Below are 12,653 nucleotides of genomic sequence, written 5' to 3' on the forward strand. Positions count from 1 at the left end.
TGATTATGCCATTAAAATTCATATGGAAATTTAGAGATGATCCAAAGAATCATTAAGATAATTAATGAAATGGAAACTAGGTCTCTAGTTGCGGGGTTAGTTACTAACCAGTAACATTTAGTTAATGATTGTAATATAGAATAGGTTTCCTGTTTTATTTTTTAGTGAAGGGGCCACTACTGGTCAGTTGTTTTCCATATGTTTGGAGAAGACGGCAATAGGAAATGTGTTTGACAGCAATAAAACATCACACATTTATATATTGCTCACTGCGGGCCAGGCCCTAGTGCTTTAAAATTCATGACCACTCATGCAGTCTGCCCAAGAACTCTATAATGGAAATGCTAGTGTTCTCCCTGTTTTAGAGATTCGGAAGCAGAAGCCCAGAGAGGTTGATATGTTCAATGTCACACAGCTAGTAAGTGTTGAAGTGGGATGGTTTTAAATGTTCATAAGAACTTTTTAACTTGGGTACCAAAACCCTGGCAGGAGTTAGCAATGGGAATTGCAAATTGCTTGGGATCTGAAGACAACATAAAGAGGCAGCGAGGACAAGGAAACATTTATTCAGTGCAGTTCTGCTTTCACCTTGTCCGGGGCAGGGAGAGATGCAGGTGATGTCTCTTCCAGCTTCCAGGCAAGATATTATCTTTCCTTTCCCTCAGCAGAGGACACACTGGCTTAATGTGAACTGGAAAAATCTATCCGGTCACCTCAGAACTAATTTTTGTATAAAATCTTTAGTTTATTTTTACAACATGCAAATTAGAGGTGCAGATGGAAAATTCAATAACGTTATAATCCCGGTGATGCCCTAGGTCTAGGATGACATTTATCTAGGCAAAAACACTTTTGTGGTCCTACGAACGATGGTTGTGGCATTTTAAAGCCGCATTAGACCCTGTTGCAGAAATCCTTTCTCCTACTTGTGTAAATCCTATGGGGTAAAACAAAATGTATCAAATCAATGGAAAATATGATCCAGAAATGATCATATTGTGTGTTTGGGGGCTCCTGCCCACTAACTATCATGAGCACAATTTATAAGGGCTTCCCTGTGGCAGCTCGCTCAGGGCAGGATGGAGGCAGAGGAAGGGAAGACACTTAGCTTAGTGGGGGAAGGTGCCAAGTCCCCATGTATCTCCGAAGGCTATGAAGAACCTGGGATTCTCCCCCTCTCCAGCTTCTCTAGCCTTGTTTGACATGTCCCCAGTTTAACTGTGAATGCCCAGGAGGAGTAGGAACATCAGCAGGCACTGACCCCTGAGCATGGACTTTTGCGGAGGAGTTTTTGACGTTTCCTCATCTATAAAGCAAGGGCATTAAACTTGACAAATGATTCTCTACTTCCTCGTGTATCAGGGAAGATGACTTTTTACAATCTACAAATGATCAGGCCCCATGAGATTTGGTTTTAATTGGTTTTGGATAGAGTCCAGGTATGGGTACTGTGGTATCAATAGAGCTCCCAGTGATTTGAATATGCTGCCAGGGGTGGTCTTGATCAGCGGTTCTCAGCTCCAGCTGTGCTTTAGAATCACCTGGGGGATGAGAGAAATCCTAATGCCCAGGCTACACCCCAGGCCCATGAAATCCTAATCTCCAGGGGTGAGACCTAAACATCAGTAGCTTTTAAAACTGTCAGGTGATTCCAATGTGCAGCCATGGTGGAGAACCACTAAACCAGGTGATGTCTAGGGGATTATTACAGCTGGAAAGTCCTGCTGTGTTTACAGTCCCACAGTCTCTTCCAGTTAGTTCTAATGCAGTGGGTTCCCATGCCTGAGGACACCAGAATCATCTGGAGGGCTTATTAAAACACAAACTTCTGGGCACTCTCCCTGGAGGTTTTGATTCTTCAGGTCTATCTAGCGTAGGGAATGGGAATTTGCACGTCTAACAAGTTCCAGCGGATGCTATGGGTGATCAGAAATCATATTCTGGAAACCACTGCCCTAAGGCATAATGAGCACCTGACTTTGACATCGGCCAGTACAGAATTAAGAACAAGTAATTTTTGCTGGTGAGAAATAATCAGATGGAGAAAAATAATAGCCCAGGGCTGTCAGAATCAGCCCCCCAAGCAGCTTCTGGACAGCGGAAGTGTGATATAGAGGCAGTGATTGGGCTCTGAAATGCAAAGATGATGATGGCCTGAGAAGTGAGAAGACAGCAAAGATAGGCTTCATCTCTGTCAACATTTGGCCTAAAGCCTAGAGCTATTTGTGACTTAAGTCACAGGAAGGCAGAAATATTGGAGCATGTGCTGATTTCATCAATAATTTCTTTCCAATTCTATCAGAACTCTCCAGTGTATTTCATCAATATCTTTAAACTATTTATATTTTTATGAACTGGGTTATTTATATTATTTTTTCTGGACATATATATTTAGAAACGTTGAAACCACGTCTGAATATGTAAAAAGCACATAATCACGCTCTGAATGACTTGGGATGCTCAAAAGACAAAAACATCAAGAATGAAGAAGAGGCACATGGTAGGTGATGGATGAGGAGATTAACATGTGTTAAGCATTAGCCCTGGGTGAGAATATCCTATTTATTAATAATTCTCACCAGAAAAAAAGAGTTTGATAAGTTACCATATACAGATGCTACAGTGAAATCTCAAATCATTTATCTAAATTCCCAGAGCTAGAGAAACACGACCCAGGATCTGAATCTGGGTGTGTCTGCCTCCAAAGCCCAGGCACTTTCCACTCTCTCTCTTGCCCTTCATGCCACACACAAGTCTGAACTCTTTCTTTTACCTACTAACAGACTCTGGAAAATCGCTAGCCTTCCTACATCTAGTGTTTCTCCAACTTTAATGTGATAAGATTCCCCCAGGGGATCTTGCCAAAATGCAAATGCTGGGATAGGGCCCATGAGTCTGCACTTCAGATCAGCTCCAGGTAATGCAGGTGCTGTGGGTCCGTGAACCACACTTCTTATACCAAGGTCTTAGGAGACCTGGGTTTAAAGAGAGTTTGATGTATTTTTTTTAATTTTTTAAAATTTGTTCTAAGAGTCTTCAGGCTGATTGATGTAAATAAGAGAGGGAGACAAAAAACTTGCCGAGGAACTACTTTGAAGAAGACATCCTTGTTCTAAGAACTCAAGGATAAAAGGGAGCAGAGGTTGGGCTTACAAAGTACAAAAACAACGGCAACATTTTGTTTTTAACTGGTAAATCAACCATCTGTTTGGCCCCCCCATAGCCAAATGAACCAAAATCTGTATTGGTTTGATCTGATGAAGTTTCACCTTGCTGCAGTAGGGAAGAATCTAGAAAGGTGGCTTACCTGTTGATAATGGAGGGAGAACCAGACTCTTAAATATTGTTCTAATGTATGTTTTAAAATGCTCATGAATTTTGTACGGTGGTGTTTGAAGAATGATGGTATAACCAGCAGGCCTCCCCCTTACCCCCATGGGTGTGTAAAACTTGACTTGGATTTTCAGAAAAACAATCCAACCATACACAGCAAGAGGGTTTTATGTCAAAACATCTGGATGCTCCTTAAATCACAAAGTGGCTTTAGGCTAGATGTTGTTCCAAACCAATGCCAGTGTTTCCCAAACACCTCTGTGCTTCTAGAGGCTCCATATGGATTGCAGCCCTGACATGGTAAAGTGAAAATCAATTTGGCTGCACAATAGGCCCAGAACATAAGAAGTGAAGGGGAGAACTCTAGCCTGGGGGAAGGGTGAGAGAAAGGAGGGGGTACCTGTAATGAGACTGGAAATCAAAGTGGAATAAGCTGAAATCTCTGTGGACAAGGAGCCAAAGGGAGTAGCTGGAGATGGACAGTCTGTAGGAATATAAAGGAACAGGGAGCGATTTGATAGGAGCTTGACTTTTAATTAATAGAGAGCTCTACAGGTTTCAGCCTGGCTCCCTGACTTACAGTTCACATTGGGTTTCCACAATGCTACAACTCCAGGTAAAACATAAAAAATTCAATCCTCTGGGTTTTGTTTGTTTGTTTTCTGTTGTCTTTAGGAAAAAAACGAATTTGTCTATTGCTATTATCTGAAATAACAGATTGGACAAGTGATTTAAAAGTTATGTGGATGCTGCCTTGGGCTCTTGACTTAACCAAGGGAACCTGAACATATATCCAGATTGTAGTTAAACAAAATGCCATGTCTGCTTAATGAAAGGGCATGATCTTTTTTTAAGTTTGGTAAATAAACACTTTTTATAGCATGATTTATTTAAGAACTGGGGGCCCATTTTTCATAGGGTGAAGTGACACCTAGATTTATTGATATTTGGATATTTAGATATTGATATTTGGATAAGTTTGAATTTTCTTGGCAGAAGCGATGCCAGGAGGTTGTTTGCTATTATAGAGTTCCTGCTGCTAAAGGTTTTATTTCAGAGATTAGAAAGATTTGGGATACTACTGGTGCCTAAAGAGGGGTTTATGGTTAATCCCATGGTCATTTTTCTTTAGCTGGATTAGATATTTTCAAACACCTATCATCACGGTTTAGAGGATTTCAGCAGAGATAAAGTTTTAAGAGACAGAGAAAAACATCAATAGGCAAGGGATTTGAAACTTAAATCTTGATTCAAGCCTTGGAATTGGAAACAAGTTTCATCTCACAAACCAACTCTGATAAATTCATACAGACTACTGTGTTCAGAAGGATTCTACGGTCTAGCATCAAACAGCACCATGGTTGAAAAGTGACATTTGCCATGAGCCCAACTTAGGATAGTGACAATACACATGCCACGGATGTTCACCCATTTCTGGAACCTAAGAGACTAACAGATTTATGCTTAAATAGGGAAAAAAATTATGATCTTTTTTTTTTCCTGCTCTAGAGGAGTGAATCCAAGTAACATAGATTTATTTTAGAGAAAATAAATAGACCAACCAGAATTTTCTGCAAATTGTAAATGCCACACGATTTCCCCTTCATTATAAGGCAAGTCATGTATTCACTTTAAGAAAATGTTAATCAATGGGATGAGAAACCAAATAAATCTTCAAAGATGTGGCAACCTTACATTACCCCAAACGCTTTATGCAGGAGGTTGAGCATTTCCTTTGTTAGAGCCTATATGTACACGAGCAATTTGATTATATCATTGCTCTGCATTTCCTTCTCTAACTGTATTTCATATTTTTTCCCTTCTCTAACTATAACTTGGCTTTCAGAGGACAAGTCCAAATAATCTTAGGAAAGACAGGATGATCACGCATGGACCCAGCTGATAATTTCTTAATTATCACAGAGAGAAGACAATTTACTTTGCAGTAATTTCCTCCTTTAAAGGGAGAAATACATTTCTTTATGCCAAAATGTATTCGTGGCACCCTACTGTCATGTATACCCATGGAAAACCCAACGAAGCCTGCTTTAACCTACTCTTCCTATCAGGGTATAAGGCACTGATGATTTGCAGATTTTGACCAATCATTTATTTCTTATACCTGGTACCCCTGTTGTGTGATGCAGCAATTAAGGCTTTTAAAATGGACACTTTTTGAGGAATTGGCCTCCTATTCAATGGCATGTGATAAGAAGTATGCCTTTTTGAAATAAGAGACTAATGAATTCTCTCAGAAAAAGAAATCCAGTAGCATAAAGTGGGAAGGAGTAGGAAATTCAAATTGCTATGAGAACCAAACTGCAGAAGTGAAGAATTCGTCATTTTTTTAGAATAGTGAAGAACACTACCAGTGTCTGTGCTGTTCATTTGACTTTCCCTTCTTGCATGTATTATAGATCATATATCTAGGTTCTATAACATGTGGTAGTATGAGTTGGCTGAGCAGAAGACTGTAGTATAATGCATGATACTTGAGCAATCTAGTACCTTTAGGGACTTTGGAGAGAAACACATCATTTCTACCTTCAAATTTTCAATTAAATGAATTTCAGCGTAACACATTGTTCTTACAAGAAAAAAGCTAAACCATGATCACATCAAGAAACTAAGTTAATTCTGTGTGACTGGTAAACACACACACACACACACACACACAGAGGGAAAAAAGCTAAGATAATCAATTAAAAACACTGAAATGCAAAAAGAAAATTCTAAAGACACATGAATAGAAATTTAGCTGAAAGGATGGGTATGACATATAATTTATTATTTATATCCTCTTAGTTATGAAACCATCTGAGAGCTCACCCCTGAAACCACAGAAACGAGTGACTTAGTGCAGCAGGAAAATGACTAGATTTAATTTTGTGATTTGTTTATTATCTTTGGGGATTTTCTCTATCATTTAGGTTATATAGATGTATAATTATAAAGTATGGTTAAAAGATAAGTATTTTTAAAATGTAAAATCATGTTCTCATGAAATATAAAATGAAAGGTTTTATTTACCTCATTAATTAATAAAGGAATGAGTAAGTTATTAAAACCAAGTTAAAGGAGAGTCCAAAAAGCAGACACAAATGTAGGCCATTAGGAATGTTGAAATGAATTTGGTTAATACATGAAAAACTGGCTTCTTTCATAGTAGCGTAGGAAGAAAAATTGAATCTGCACCAGAAAAAAATTCACTGAATCTTAAAATAGCTCAGAAAGACCTAGAGACCCCATGGAATCAGATAACCTGGAAGGGTATGTTAGACAACTCCTAGTGTTCACTGAAGACACCCTATCATTTTTTTGGTTCATTTCAAAGTGTTTCACAATTTTTTCCTACAGTATATAGGCTTATTTCATAAATCTCTTCCCTTTATGTTGGTTAACCTTCACAGAGAACCAAATAAAAGGGTGAGGGACCAAGGTGTGACATGCCAAAGCAGATCACACTTGCACAATGTAGATTTCCTTCTTGATTTTATTGTGATATTACAACCACAATTGGCCTGGCCTTTTCAACGTCACTTCCAAAAATACACAGATAAGGAAAGAAGAAAGGCTTGAAAAGGCAAACTGATCTTTGAAATTAATAGACAGGGTTAGCAGTCAATTGCATAATCTGATATATGTCCAGGTTGTCCAACACTCACAAGCCTGTGGGTAACTGAGTGGCCCAAACTCACTTCCAGGTGCTTAGGGGAACTTGAACTTGAACTGCCTGCTTAGCCTCACCCAGTTTGGCCGGAGATTCTAGACATTATCTCACAAACCTACCCATTAGTGTCCCTGGAGGGTACCTGCCAGTGGCACCCACCCAGAGAGTTCTGATGCCCCTGCCAAAGGTGCTATCACCATGTGCTTCCCAAACTGCTGACCCTCAGAGGCAGGAAGACCCCAGGTTTCCTGGAGTCTTTGGCATGCCAAGGTTCTGGGAAGAAATGACCTCATCGCTCACTCTGCACAAGCCACACTGGCCTTCTTACTGTTCTTTGAACCTGCCAGCTACTCTCCAGCCTGTTCCCTCTGCCTGGAACACTCAGTCTGCAAGCACCCACGTGAACTGCTCCCTCATCTCCTACATGTCTTTACTCAAATGTCACCTTCTCCATGAAGCCCTCCCTGGCCACGGTTCCTACAATGGCAATCCTTATCCCACCATGATATTTCCTATCCCTTTGCTGGCTTATTTTTCTCCTTGGCATTTATCACAGTCTTACATAGTACACATTTATTTCTGGTCTGACTTCCTTGATTACTATGTAATCTACACGAAGGCAAGAGTTTTTGTTCATTGTTGCACAATGTTATGTGAGAGAGTGTGTGTGTGTGTGTGTGTGTGTGTGCGTGTGAGTGTGTGTGTGTATGTGTATGTGTGAAGGAACATTCTCCCATAAAATCAGCTTCTTCAGTGTCTACAGCTTCTCCTTCCCCAAAGAGCTGTGAGCTAAGCTGTGGGCGCTGGGCTGGTGGGCACAGAAGGCAGGCCACCCCCACAACTCCTCCCAGGAGGCACCTTCTGTCAACCCACCAGCCCAGCGCCCACAGCACTGGTTTGTCTAAATACAGATAAGAATCTTAAGCATTTTTTAAATTTTTGCTACAAGGCACTTGACAAAATCCTGGTGAACCTCAACAGGAAACTGTCAACTTCTCCTAATGATCTCTTTCTACTTCCTTATCTAAGAATTTAAGATCTCACTTTATAGGCTAAAATTCTCTGCCTTAAGCTCCCCATATTTAATTGTTCTTCACTTCCCTTCCTTAATTGGAAGTCATCAGAGATGTTGCACATAGCTAGTTGTTTGATGGGTGAATGACTGGTTGACTACAGTTTAAGGAAGCCCAGAGTACAGGCTATACATAAGCACATGTTAGATGATGCTAACAGTATTGATGACTTTCTCTGTGTTGGGCATTGTGCTAGCTAGGTGCTCTGCTTGCAATATTTGACTTAACTTTCAGAACAACCACCCCAGGTTGGTACTATTACTGTTCCCAGTTTATGCATAAAGAAATGAGGTTCGGGGTGCTTAAGTAAATTGCTCAAGATTATACAGCTAGAATGTGTCAAGCCAGGATTTGAACTTGGGTCATTTGATTCAAGAGTCTGGGATTATAACTATGTCCTAGGGCCAAAGCAATCACCTAGAATCAATACAGTGTGTTTCCTTCTCAATGTGCACCTTTGGCTACTGCTCCAAGAAGCCCACTTTCTTTTCTTTCCTATTTTCTGAACTTAATATGAAATGTAAAACTTTTTCAAGCAAAAATTCCTAAATTCAAGCTGCTTGAAGTATCCAGACATCCTTCTTCCACCATCCCTTTCAGGCGTGTCTGATCACCCTGGCTTGCCTTTAGCAAGAATCGGTTAGGTCGGTTTAGCCAGAATTCCTCCCTCTCTCTAATGTTCCATCCATGGATTTCTACCCTTCTCCTTAGCTATGAATTCCCACTGAATATCCCCCATGGTGTATTCAGAGTTGATCCCGGTCGCTCTCCCCAACTGCAAGACCCCACTGCAGTGGTTCCTGTATCTATCACAGTAATCACCACTTGAGTGAAGTCTTTCTTACTGTCTTTGACAAGTGTCATGAATAATTTTTTTCCATAACATCAGCCCACCTCCACGCCCACTGGAAGGAATTGTCTCTTTTCTTTTCTTTTTAGTTACCTTGGATATATGTCTCCTGGCTGATGGTCCAATCATTATGGAAGTACATACACATTTAAGTACAACATGTAAGGGGACTTCTGTTTATATCACAAGGGGGTGTCCCAGTTGGAGAAAAGCCACCATCTCAACATGTAAATTATTATTGTTATGGTTTAAAGATGGTGTAAGAAATGAAAAAGTCCTGACTGAATGGACTGAAAAGTCCCATCAAGAGTGCATTCCATTTGGTTATTTTTCTTCATAAGCCATTGATAATTCTAGGCTTGTCATATTACACCATCAGGTGGAATTACTGTTTGTTTTTTGTTTTTGTTTTTCAAAGGAGAAGGTTCAAAAGAACACCTGCTCTTCCCAACAAATATCCTAAATATCCAGTGGCAGCCTAAAGATTATAAGAGATGTTGGCCTATTTAGAAAGCTCTTGAAAGCCCCAGTATTAAAATTATGCCACAGTGGAACTTCAAAGGCTTGGCTGGGTAAGATGAATTTGAAATGTCAGTTCAAGATCAAGTTAGATCATTTAATTATGCTGACCTATTATTTTCAGTCAAGATGGAGAGTCATTCTTTTCTTTTCTTTTTCATACTGCTGGATCTCTTATCAATGGTAACAGATAATCTCCACATACCATCTTTTAAACTAAGTAGGAGGATTTTTATTATTGACTTAATTTTTCTTATTCTTGAAATACATATCATCTCAGATTTTAAGATTATAAAAATAAATTACATGCATGCTGATGTTTTTCTCCCCTACTTTTCTTTGAATGCTATGTTTAATTTTTCATTTTTGTTTGCATGGATGGCAATTAAGTCTAGTATTTTGAAATATGTGTATGTGAGGAAAATTATAATTTAAAAAAGTATTTCTTGGTTTGCATTCTCCTAAATTCCTCTTCAAATTCAACTGGCTCCAACAAACTTTTCTCTATTGTTTGCTCTAAATTGCATATAATAGCCAGCTGTATCATTTAGGATCTGTTTATCTTTCAGCCTAGAGCCAGGGTTGGCAAACTTTTTCTGTAAAAAGCCAGACAGTAATTATTTTAGGTGTTGTGGAGCATATTGTCTCTGTGGCAACTACTCAACTTCACCATTATAGGGCAAAGGCAGCCATAGATGATATATAAATGAATGGGTGAGTCTCTGTTCCAATGAACCTTGATGTACAAAAACAGACAGTGACTGAGAGTTTACTTCTTATACATACTTTTCTGCAAAGTGGTGTTTCCATTTTAAAATTTTAGGAAATAATAGCTCCATGTGCTTTACTGTTGCACTATACTATTAATACCTTTGTGGTAGCATATGTCCAAGCAACCGACTCTGCATGCTGAGCTTTCGAGCCCCAATACTACAGCTCTGCTTAGACAAGTCACAAAAATATACATTGCTCTCCCCTACCAGCATTAAACACACAGTCATGCACTGCTTAATAATGGGGTATGCTCTAAGAAGTGTCTCATTAGGCATTTTGTCCCTGTGCAAACATCATAGAGCACACTTCCACAAACCTCGATGGTACAGCCTCTACACGTCTAGGCTATATGGTATAGCCTAGTGTGTTACTGTCCTGAATACTGCAGGCAATTATACCACTATGGTATCTATATCTAAATGATGGTAAGTATTTCTTTATCTAAACATAGTTTAGTATAGTAAAAGTACAGTACAAAAGATAAAGAAATGTACACCTGTATGGAGCACCTACCATGAACGGAGCTTGCAGGACTGGAAGTTGCTCTGGGTGGGTCAGTGAGTGAGTGGTGAGTGAAGGTGAAAGCCTAGGACATTACTGTACACTGTTGTAAACTTTATAAACACTTCTGGCTGTGTATTATACATGTAGGCTACACTAAATTTATTAAAAAATATTTTTCCTTCTTCCATAATAAATTAGCTTACTATAACTTTTTAACGTTATAAACTTTTTAACTTTGTGAAACTTTTTTAACTCTTGTTGTAACACAGCTTAAACACATCGCATTGCTGTACAAAAATGTTTTCTTTATATTCTTATTCTATAAGCTTATTTCTATTTTTAAAAGTTTTTATTCTTTATTTTACTTTTTAAATCTTCTTTGTTAAAAACTAAGACGCAAGCACACACATTAGCCTAGGCCTACACAGGGTCAGGATCATCAATATCACTGTCTTCCGCTCCACATCTTGCCCCACTGGTAGGTCTTGAGGGGCAATAACACACATGGAACTGTCATCTCCTATGATAATGATGCCTTCTTCTGGAATATCTCTTGCAGGACATTCCTGAGACTGTTTTACATCTTTTTTTTCCTTATAAGTAGAAGGAGTATACCTTAAAATTGTGATTAGAAATATAATAAAATAAATACATAAACCAGTAATCTAGTCATTTATTACCAAGTATTATGGTACTGTACACACTTTATGTCCTACACTTTTATACGGCTGGCAAAGCAGGTTTGTTTATACCAGCATCACAAACACATGAGTAGTGTCTCGTGCTACAACACTAGGATGACTATGCCATCACCAGGCAGTAGGAATTTTTCAGTTCTGTTATAACATTATGGGACCACCATTGCACATGCTGTCCGCTGTTGACAGAAACATCGTTATGCAGCACATGACTGTACTAGTTTGCTACATTTGCAATTGCAGGACATCTTCCATTTCATATATTTATTTAAGGCTTAGAGAAGAAATGCTTCTAAAGGTAGCAATGCATCAAATAAGTGATAAAAATAAGTCACTGACATAAAACTCAGTTCTTAGATAGAAATGGTTTTAAGTCATTCATGTTGTGCAGATTAAAATTGGAAAACAAACTATGAATCTTTTGTTTTCTAAAGGCAAGAGCAGCTAGTCACTTTTCCACTGGCTTTTCCTTTCATCTCCTCCAGTCTGCCATCTGTCCAAACCAAAAGAAATGACCAACACTTGGAATCTTAAAGGATTGGGTGTCCCACAGCCTGACAGCAAGCAGTCCAGAGGGCTTGGTGAACACTGCTTTAGCTCTGCTTGGCTGGCCGTGGAAGCCCACTGTAACCGCACAGGGGCGGGTGATCTTGGGCCTGCTGTTAACAGCTGTTAACTGACCATAGTGGGCCTCAGTTTCTACCTGGCTGCCCAGGAGGTTAGAGCACTCTTCCCTGGCGAGTTCTAGTCTAAACTCCCTGCCCTCTGAGGACTTTGTTCTTCCACGTTCGATGACTTTCCTCTGTACTTTCCTTCTCAGCATCTAATCTATATATAACACCTTGGCTGAGCATCCACCAGGCCTCCTCTGCACCCAGGTGCACCATTCAGACCCCTAACCTTGCTGTTTCTTCAGTTTTGCCTGATCCCCTATGTGTGCACTGGGTATTCTCTGAGTGCCTTCTATATTCACTCTCTACCCTTCTCTGTCCTGCTCTGGGTCCCAGGAATCTGCACTCTGGAATGCACCCCTCCCCCACCCCAGTGCCCTGTCTTCTGGCTTCTAGTTAAATTCAGCTAATGGGAGGCACCAGCAGGAGACCAGTGGGCAGGGAAAGAGTCAGGGGTCTTTTTGCATTCCTGTGTGACTCCAGCTTCCTCCTGGTAGACCATCCCAGCTCTCACTAGGCCTGGTGACACTATATTCCCTCCCCTCCTGCAGCCCACGGGCT

The 12,653-nt window shown here is 39.8% G+C and overlaps 1 protein-coding gene across 1 annotated transcript in view; it reads right to left on the reverse strand.

Moving 5' to 3' along the window:
• The window catches only part of RCAN2 (regulator of calcineurin 2), a 250,579-nt gene that overhangs the window by 121,654 nt on the left and 116,272 nt on the right, over positions 1-12,653 (reverse strand). The window lies entirely within an intron of this gene.

Source organism: Eulemur rufifrons, chromosome 15 (genome assembly GCF_041146395.1).
Source record: "Eulemur rufifrons isolate Redbay chromosome 15, OSU_ERuf_1, whole genome shotgun sequence".
NCBI lineage: Eukaryota > Metazoa > Chordata > Mammalia > Primates > Lemuridae > Eulemur > Eulemur rufifrons.